The 7,669-nt window shown below is 39.8% G+C and overlaps 1 long non-coding RNA gene across 1 annotated transcript; it reads left to right on the forward strand.

Annotated features, from left to right (window-relative positions):
- Positions 1-218: 218 nt before the first annotated feature.
- On the forward strand, positions 219-2,352 carry LOC147376228 (uncharacterized). Its single transcript, XR_015160863.1, has 2 exons — positions 219-638; positions 1,430-2,352. It is a non-coding gene; the product is annotated as an uncharacterized LOC147376228 (long non-coding RNA).
- The last annotated feature ends 5,317 nt before the right edge of the window (positions 2,353-7,669 follow it).

Raw genomic sequence — 7,669 nt, forward strand, 5'->3', positions numbered from 1 at the left:
ATTGCGGCAAGAGGTGTGAGAATTTAGGGATAATCTCCGTCTATTTGGGCCTCAGTTTCCTCATCAGTAAGATAAGGTTATTCAAATTTTCCAAATTCCCTTCCTGGTTTTTTTTTTTTTTTTTCTGAGTGCATGAGAAACTGAGATGCCTGTTAGATGTGTGTTGGAACCTGCAGCCAAGACCTGACGTTGGTCCCTTCTCCGTGTGTCTCCTGCAGGAGCCTCAACTGAGCCCACATACTGAAAACACAGAACTCAGAGAGGAGATGGAAGAAAGGAAATCAACGGTTTTGGAGGATGAGACAACCCAAAGCAAAGCAAGGTAATGATCGAGGAGCTGTTTGCCAAGGGAGGTGAGGATAAGGACAAGTTGAGCTCAGAAAATTCAAGAGGAAGTGAGGAATGCACAGTATCATCCAAGTCCTCAAGGAGCAGCCTGAGCTGAGCAGGAAGGACCGGGAGAGTAACTTAGTCCACTGTGAACTTCCGCACCTGCCGAGGAGATCCACACGCTGGGTCAGTGTTGGTTCATCCTGCTGGGAGCACCAGTTCCAGGAGGAGGACAATGGGACCTTGAGGCTCTGCCCTAGACCCCCAGCCTCAAACTTGGAAGTGGCCACACAGTGGATGTCCTCCAAGTAAGTGTGCAATAAGGTGGATAAATAGTCTTTGGAGAAGAATTAGAGATATGTATTCATAGCAGGGGCCAGATTAATGGGACCCTTGTTTCTGAAGTAGAGATGGTAATAATATTCTTCTGCATTTACACTTTGGGGGCTTTACACATAACATCTCTTAACTATATATTGCTTAATTTTCCTTATGCTATGATAACAACGTGGAGTTCAGATATCAGTAATATATCCATGAGGAACTTAAACAGCGAGAGGACGATTACAAGTGCATAGTGACAAGTAAATGTGGTGGCTCTCCTCAGGTGGGATATCATGGCCGCCAGAGGATGGGAGGATACACCAAGGACCTCTCTTTCTAATGACAGTGTGAACCTGCTGGAGGAATCCCTGAGGACAGTCATGTCTTCATCAGAGTCAGCTCAGGCGAGTGTCCTAGGGCAAGGATAGTGTAGGCGGGGTCCTCTCTAAGGAAGGGGATTGCTGCTTCCTGGGAGAAAGAGCATCTCTGACCAGACAGTTGTACAGGCGCATAGTTGAGCTGAGTGGAGTCTTGTAACCATGTTTATGCAGTTAGTGAACAAATGTTGCTGAGAGTCTCCTCAGTGCTTGACTCAATGCTAGGAGTCATGCACACAGAGATGAATGAAATATTATCCCCAATTTCATGGAATTCTCCATCTAGTAACAACAAAATCATGAGAGGTGTAGTGGTGGTGGATTCATTGGAGGAGATGGTCAGTGCTGGCTACCATGATGTCATGGGTGATCTGTTCCCTTTCTCTTTTTTCCAACAGATATATGTCTCTTCTGGCCCCCAAATCCTGGTTCTCACCAAGGTTTGAGCCTCTCAGGATACAGCTAGCACTTGGGTTCCATGTTGGCTCAAAGCAGTCAGCATTACCACCGTCTCCAGAGAAAACTTCTTATATCAGTAGCTACTGACTGTTTCTTGGCCAGCTGGAGGAATAAGGAGGCAAGTTTGATTTGTCTTATAGGTTCATGGCTGTCATAGTGATTAATGGTTTCCTGTCTCATAAGTTACATACTTTCCAGATTTCAAGATTCTTCATGTCAAAAATAATTTATATATCAATCTTATTCTCAGAATTGTAGAACTTGGTGTTTTATCCCTAATTTTGGAGGAAATAACTAAAGTAAAAAAGGGGGAAAGCAAATTCCTAGTTTACACGGAGACAATAGGATGCTCTTTTTATACTTTTCATGGGGTTCTCCTTTGAACCATGGTGCTAGAAGAGACTCTTGAGAGTCCTTGGACAGCAAGGAGATCAAACCAGTCAATCCTAAAGGAAATCAACCCTGAATATTCATTGGAAGAACTGATGCTGAAGCTCCAATAATTTGACCACCTGATTCAAAGAGCTGACTCATTGGAAAAGTCCTTGATGCTGGGAAAGATTGAGGGTAGGAGGAGAAGAGGGTGACAAAGGATGAGATGGTTGGATAGCACCACCAACTCTATGGACATGAGTTCGAGCAAACTCCAGAAGATAGTAAAGGGTAGGGAAGGCTGGCACACTGCAGTCTAAGGGGTTACAAAGAGTCTGACACAATTTAGTGACTGAAGAACAACAGTTAAGATACTATACACTATTGTAAGTAGACAAAACACAGATATATGACTGTAAAGGTGTAGAGAGTAAAAAGTTTACATATATCCAACTATTTGTGTTTTCCAATAAAGTCACCAATATGTGTAGTGTGGTAATGAATAATTTTTCTGCAACATATGCTAGAACAAATGATTGTTCATTTAGAGATAATTTCACATTAAAAACCATGTCTCTCCACACAAAGTTAATTGGAGACATTATTTTAAAATTGCAATGCTTTAAAAAGGAAAATGGAAATTCTTGACTAAGGTAAAGACAAAAATTTCTTACACATAATGCCAAGTCACTTGCCATAGATTGAAACTGAATAAAGTGGGTTTTGTGAAATGTTAAATCTTTAAGCTTAACATTATGACCAACCTAGATAGCATATTCAAAAATGCCAACAAAGGTCCATCTAGTCAAGGCTATGGTTTTTCCTCTGGTCATGTATGGATGTGAGATTTGGACTGTGAAGAAAACTGAGCACCGAAGAATTGATGCTTTTGAACTGTGGTGTTGGAGAAGACTCTTGAGAGTCCCTTGGACTGCAAGGAGATCCAACCAGTCCATTCTGAAGGAGATCAGCCCTGGGATTTCTTTGGAAGGAATGATGCTAAAGCTGAAACTCTAGTACTTTGGCCACCTCATGAGAAGAGTTGACTCATTGGGAAAGACTCTGATGCTGGGAGGGATTGGGGGCAGGAGGAGAAGGAGACGACAGAGGATGAGATGGCTGGATGGCATCACTGACTTGATGGACGTGAGTCTGAGTGAACTCTGGGAGTTGGTGATGGACAGGGAGGCCTGGCTGCAATTCATGGGGTCGCAAAGAGTCCGACATGACTGAGCGACTGAACTGAACTGAACTGAACTGAAGCTTAACAGAATTTACTATATATATACATACATACACACACACACACACACACACACACACACACACACACACTACCATGTGTAAAATAGAGAGTTAGTGGGAACCTGCTGTATAGCACAGGTGGCTCAGCTCTGTGCTCTGTGAAGACTTTGATGGGTGGGATGGGGTTGGGGGTAGAAGGGTGGTCCAAGAGGGAGAGGAGATATGTTTAGCAGATTCACTTCACTGTATGGCAGAAACTAATGCAACATTGTAAAGCAATTATACTCCAAAAAAAGGGAAAAAGGCAAGTCATAGACCATATGTATTACTTGCAATATGTATATTTGACAAGAAACTTCTCAAAAATATATAAAGAACTTATGCAAATCACAAAGAAACTTATAAGCAATATATTAATGAGCAGAAAATTTGAAGTGCACTTCACAGTAGAAGATATCCAAATGACCAAGCAACTTTTGGAAACCAAAACTGGAATCCACTACAGACATAAGAATGGCTAAAATTTAAAAGATTTAAAATACTAAGTATGTGGGAATGTACAGAAACTGGATCAAGCTTATATTTGGGGGTAAGTGTAAAATGACACAGCTACTTTGCAAAGTCTATGTCAGTTTCTACTCATTGACCAAGCAATTCTCAACTTTAGGTACATATACCTAAGTGGATATCTAGATAAAATAACTTGTGTACTTGTGTACAAATATTCATACTTACTTTGTGTATAATAAAACATCTGTTCATCATGAGAAAAATGGATAATCCAGTTGTGTTATACTCATAAAAAAGGGTATTTCTTAGCATAAAAATAAAGCCAAATTATTGACATGAGCAGTTAAGATTGAACCTCAAAACTGAATGAAAGAAGAGAGAAAAAAGACAACATACTGCATCATTCATTCATATGAAGTGTAAGAATAAGCGAGGTTAATCTATGAGAGGATTCAGAACATATTTATCTCTGGCGGATGGGGATTAACGGGCAAGTAACATGGCAGCACTTTAGGGAGTGGAGGAATATGTTCGATGCCCTGATTTGCATGATGATTGTACAGTGCACACGAACGTTGAATTCACTGATCTGTGTTCTTCAATTTTGTACATTTTGTTTTAGGCAAATTATATCTCATTATACAACTGACAGCATTAAAAAAAAGGAATGACAAAGGGTAAAACAAGTGGTAAGTGACATAAGATAATATTCAGCACATAAATAACAGTATCCCTTGAGAAGAAACTCAAAGTAATTGAGCAGCACAGACACAAAAAAGGATAGTCAATGAGAAATGCTAATGAAATTTGAAAGTCCAAATGATACACTGCCCCCTTTGGAGAAATCACCCTAGACAACAAAGATGTAGTCTAGTAAAAGTCCTGCCATTCAGTTTAATATAATGGTACAGCACTGACTTTGAAGGACAGATAGAAATGTTTCCTAATGCTCAATCTTCTCACCAAATTTAGATTTGGGGAAGTTTTATAACCTTTTGAATTTTGCTCTCATAAAGAAAAGAATAACACCTGACTATTAAGATAGTTCATGGGATTAACGGATCACTTGAACTATACTAGGTTCTGAGAGGAGATTGACTTTGTCCCTCCTTTCCCCACTTAAAATTGTTAGAATACGATTGACAGAGCACACAGAAGACATTCTAAAGTAAATACTTTCTCACTATTTCTAGGAGTCATGTTAATAGTAGAAAGAATAGGAGAGGCTTCCCTCATAACTCAGTCAGTAAAGAATCTGCCTGCAATGCAGGAGACTCAGGTTTGATTCCTGGATTGGGAAGATCCCCTGGAGAAGGAAATGGCAACCCACTCCAGTATTCTTGCCTGGAGGATCCCATGGACAGAGGACCCACTCCAGTGTTCTTGCCTGGAGAATCCCATGGACAGAGGAGCTTCATGAGCTACAGTCCACGGGGTCGCAAGTGTTGGACACAACTGAGTGACTTTCATTTCGTTTCATTTTCATAGGAGAGGAATAAGAGTCTTTTGAACAGTCATCCCCGAACCCTGGTGCATGGCAGCATGCTAAGTTGCTTCAGTTGTGTCCAGCTCTTTGCGACCCTATGGACTGTAGCCCACCAGGCTCCTCTGTCCATGGGATTCTCCAGGTGAGAATACTGGGGTGGGTTGCCATACCCTTCTCCAGAGGATCTTCCTGACCCAGGGATTGAACCCGCATCTCTTATGCATTGGCGTGTGAGTTCTTTTTGTGTGTGTGTGTGTGTTTATTCTAGTAGCTTTGTTGAGATACAATTTATATACCATATGATTCGTCTATTTAAAATGTACAGCTTATTGATTTTTAGTATACTCACAAATGCATGCAACTCAAAATTTTAGAATATTTTCATTATCTCAAAAAAAAAACACCCACAACTTTTAGCTGTCAATCATCATACTCTATGCTCTCCACTAGTCCTGTGGTGGTTTAGTCGCTCCGTCATGTCCGACTCTTTGCAACCCCATGGACTGTAGCCTGCCAAGCTCCTCTGTCCATGGGATTCTCCAGGAAAGAACACTGGAGTGGGTTGCCGTTTCCTTCTCCATCCACTAGTCCTAAGCAGCCACTAATCTTTTTGTCTCTATAGATTTGCCTATTCTGGATATCTAATAAGAATGGAATCATGCAATATGCAGTCTTTTGTAATTGGCTTTTTTCACTTAGCATAATATTTTCAGGGTTCATCTTTGTTGTATCATGTATCATGTATTTCATACTTTTTATGACTAAATAATATTTGTTATATGGATATACTATATTTTTTATCATCCATTCATCCTTTGATGGATATTTGGGTTGTTCCTACCTTTTGGCTATTACGAGTAATTCAACTATAGGCATTTGTGTACAAGTTTCTTTGTGGACATAAGTTTTCATTTCTCTTGAGTATATACCCTAGTGTGGGATTGCTGGGTTATATGATAACCCACATTTAATGATTCAAGGGAGCCAGATTAGTTCCCAGAGTGATGTACCATTTTATAATCCTACCAGTGATGTATGATTTTCCACACCCTTGTCAACACTTGCTATTATTGGTCTTTTTGATTCTAGCCATCCTACTGGTTATCAAAGAGTACCATTAAAGGTTTGTAAGTAGAGAAGAATTAAAATTTTGATTTTATGAGGATGACACCAATATAAAGATGTGAAAAGAACTAAAATAGAAGTGGGACTAGAGACAAAGGATTTAACAAAGAATGAATCTGTCTCTGTCATTGGCTGCTTAGAAAAGATAACAAGTGAAAATGTTACCATTGCTCCAACTACCTTCTCCATATTAGAGTCTTCCTTCACATTGTTTCTTCTAAGCAATTTTCATTAGAATTTTAACAACTACTGCAGGAAAATGGGGGGCCACTTTCTGAGAATGCACCCTATGAGAGCCTCCACTTCTCAGTTACCATCAGTTCAGACTTTCCAGTCTGTTCTTCCAGTCTTTATCCACCCCCAGTGATGCTTCTGGACACAACTAGAGACATTCCAGTTTACAATGGATTAGCAAGTCCTGGCAACTGACTGGCTCTAGAAGGTGGGAAAGAGAGATCTTCCTCTAGAGACTCCTTGGTTTCTATCAGTGGTGTCTAAGGAAAGGAGCAGTTCTTATCACTCAGATACAAAAATAAGACCAGGAGAGAGTGGATTGAAGTACATTGACTTCATCTCTGGGGGATAGCAAAGGAAGGCCTAGGCAGATAGCTGGATAGAAGTCCCTGAGGTAGGAGTTCAATTGCCTATTTTAAGTGTTTAAAGTATACAGACGCACAGAAGCTGGTATTTGCTATTTTAAATGCCTAAAATGTGCCATCCAGCTTGCCCTTTGCTTTAGGAAATGGATTTGAAATCGGGAAATTTGCCCAGGTACTCAGTCAAAAGAAATTTGGGGGAGGTGTTCAGTTAAAAAATAATACCTATGCATCTCTCCAGTTCTCTTCTGTTCTTTGCTTGTGATGTATACTATGTCTCAAAGTCTAAAACTAACTACAGATTTCCCCCAGTACTTGAATTCATTCATCCACCCAAATCAATCATTCACCAGAAACTTACTGAATGCCAGGTTCTGTTCAGGTGCTCAAGATACAGTTTGTTGAACAAAACATACCCCAGCCCCTCCATCGAGTTATTTCCATGGTTTTTGTCACTCAAAAGCTATTCATTTTTCTGGAAAAGGCAATCATCTAGCATCTGGGAATTGAGCTAGATAGGAATATTTTATTTCATGCATCAAATAATTTTTTAATAATTGCTTAAACCATCTTAGAAAAAGATTTAAATTGTTGGCAGTTCTCATAGGACATCAAACTTTATGAATAGCATTGAAAAAATGGTTATGAAATTGTTTGACTCTCCAAAGGATATGCTTTTAATTTTCTAAAGTAAGATAAGAATTGAAAATCTGGTTTAAAAATGGAAATGCAGAATAAATGTTAACTGAAGACTGTAGCACTGCTTGCTCCTGGCTCAAAAAAAAAAAAAAAAAAAAGAGCTGTGGGTGGCAACATTGATGTTTGTGAGACTTTTATTTAATGGT

Source organism: Bos grunniens, chromosome 3 (genome assembly GCF_055505025.1).
Source record: "Bos grunniens cultivar Pamir isolate PY7600 chromosome 3, Bosgru_T2T1.0, whole genome shotgun sequence".
NCBI classification, from domain to species: Eukaryota; Metazoa; Chordata; class Mammalia; order Artiodactyla; family Bovidae; genus Bos; species Bos grunniens.